The sequence below is a fragment of the Anopheles gambiae genome, chromosome 3, assembly GCF_943734735.2.
Source record: "Anopheles gambiae chromosome 3, idAnoGambNW_F1_1, whole genome shotgun sequence".
Classification (NCBI taxonomy): domain Eukaryota; kingdom Metazoa; phylum Arthropoda; class Insecta; order Diptera; family Culicidae; genus Anopheles; species Anopheles gambiae.
Window position 1 is genome coordinate 99,043,212 of NC_064602.1, and position 3,116 is coordinate 99,046,327.

Sequence of the window (3,116 nt, forward strand, 5' to 3'; positions counted from 1 at the left end):
TGGATCATCAAACCCAACAGGCTACCAATAATCTTTTGCATGATCCGGCAATTGTATTACAAGCAAAACAAAATAAATATACGCCCGAAAATGTATGCGATAACGAGCAGTCATTTTTGCAGCAAAATACTATTGTCCAACATCAAACATCGTCAATATTACATCATTTAGATTTACAATCAGATGAAACCAACTCACAAATTACCAACACGATACCGATGCAAAATTCTCAGGCGATACAACAGTCTTTGCCTGTTCCTGGAACCATCCAGCAAATAGTAATTTCGCCGTCTATATCAGAAGTAACTTTTCAACATGATCAGGATCCTTCAAACGATGTCCTAAATCGAGCTGTGTTGGATGAAGACGAATCTTCTCGTCAGGGACAACTACAATATCAACTGCAAATTATGGAAAAGCAATTAATGCAGCAACATACCATTCATCAAAATGTTGGAAATCCAATGACCATAACGTCGTTTGGCGAAACACAGTCCAATTCTTTCTGTAGTAGCAATAACAATGTGCATCAAGGATCAAATTCAACTAATATGATTGAAACAACAACTACTAGAAGTTCAAATACTTCATATGCTGTAGAAGATCAGGTAGTATCAACAGATCCCCCTTCCCTTCAGACTGCGTTGCCAAAAAGATTTACTAACGAAATGAAAAAGCGTCGTAATCATCGTTCGACGGAACGAAACCCAAAATTACACGTTCTCGGATACGCAAACAATGTCATTGAATGCGAGATGGAAAATCGACCAAAAACAATAAAGTTTAAATTTGACCCAACCAATGTTAACCCAGTTGAGGTAGCTCAAGATCTTGTAAGTATAATTTTCTATAGAAAAAAAAATGAAATGAAAGTAATCAATTGATTAAATTTGGCATATTTCAGGTCAAACAAGATCTACTTAGCGATTCGCAGACAACAGTTTTTGTTGATATGGTTCGCGATATACAACGACAATTAAAGGAAAATCCAAATCAACTACCGATTGCTTCTCAATGCTATCGTCGTTCCATGGAAAAGGTAAAGAAAACTAATTTTTTAAAACGTAGTTTCACGAAGGTAACATGATCAGTCTATCAATTCGTATCCATTGTGTGTACATGTTTGTTATAGACTTAAAAAATTATCCGACATCTTCCAAGTCAATCACTTAATACAATTTACTTTGAAAGTGCATCGTTAAAAAGCAAACGTGAGGTCAATGCCGTGATGAATGAGCAACACAATATAACAGGGATTTTATATGCAAATGATACATTTAAGCATTTTGTACTTATGCATAGGCATTTTTGTGTATTCATTCAAATTTTTTAACATTTTTTGGTGTTATGTGTGTGTAACATAAGATAAATTTTCGAATACCCACACTACGTTTTTAAAAGAAATTTTTTGAACATGCTTTAGATGTTTATACTTAGCAAAATCAAATTATTTTGAAAAATGTAATGCTATAACATAAGCATGGTATCTTTGTTTATTAATTAATTGTACACATTTTACTACAACTCATTTCCTAGTGAACGTTGGGTTTATATTAATTGGGTTACTTATTCAATTGTAAAACTTTTTTTATTTTTATAATCAACTTGGATTATCTTTAAGTACCCACGTTAAGACTAGAACATTTTCACATAGAGCTAAATACATTTCAAATCCTAGCTTGTTTTATCGTATTCGTCGTTCAATCTGACAGCATTGTTATAGTGCTCTATGCGTCACAGTACGTTTACGAATCATCTTCTCGGGGTAACCTAAAGCTTTCTCCATGCCTTGCATGTAGATGTTGTTGTTGTATTATAGAGATTTTCGACCTCGTTGGTTTATTTCGTTTCATGTTAATTAGTAGCAGTTGCATAAAACTTCATCAACGAGCAGTCTCAGTGAATATAAACATAGGATAATTTGCCAATTGTTGCACACCACCCAATTATTGCACACTGTGTATAAATTGTTGTTTATCCAAATTTTTATATTTTTATATTTATATTATTTTTATGAAAGCTAGCATACTTTTCCTTGAATATTGAGCATTTTTGCCACATATACCACAATTTTATTATTTTTAAAGAGTATTTTTCGGTTTTTTTTTTAACACAAATGAAAATATTTAGACTAATTTCGATAAAAACAAATGGATTTCTTAGCAAAAATGCTAAGAATTGTGCCTCACAATATAAGGTTTACCTCCTTTTTCATTGTGATATCATTTTGACAGTGTTTTGTTTACAATTTGCGTGCAGTGGCAGGTGCAAGTTCGCTACTTATTTTGCAGAATTCCGGCTTGAACCAAGGACAAACGTATAACTTAACAGCGTCTCGTATTGTCCTAAACACTAACCGATAGAAAACGCCAATTTCAGGGCTCATTTTATCTATTTCAGTGTATTGGAAAGTGTGATATAATTGGATATATCGTGTGCAATAATAGAATTTGGAGTTTGTGTTAGTATTCAACAATGGGAATTTTGAATAGGCTTGAAAATCAGTATTTCTTGCCATTACTCATAATTTTTATCTCTAAAATAAAATATAAATATTTATGAAACAATACAAAGTTTTCCAAGTCACTTTCCAATGTAAACATTGAGGCTCTTTCTGACCAACGATCGATGATGATCGATTGTTTGCGATGAACTTGATCAATAAAAATGAACTTCAGTTATATGTATAACACGACCCAGGAATCAAAAATTTCATGAAATGAATAAAAAATTAACCAAAATGGACTATAATGACTCTGAAATGAACAAAAATGAATTTCAACGGTCCCACAGTGGTCAAATTTTAGCTAAAAATTAACCAAAAACCTGTTCATCGGTGAATCATTCCACAGAATGAACTATCGGTCGTCATCGATCAGTCATTGGAAACCGCCTCATTGTTATTCATCGCATGCAAAATGTCGTTCCACATCGATCTGACATTTCATTTCCATCAAAATAAATTTTAATTTCTACAGCATGATTTTCAACACAACTCAGGCTGGATTGAGTTTGACAGTTCTTTGTTATGTGTTGAAAATCATGTGTTGAAACTGAAATTTCATGTTGAAACAAATAAACTATTTGATAGCTGTTGAAATACATCTTAGATGCGG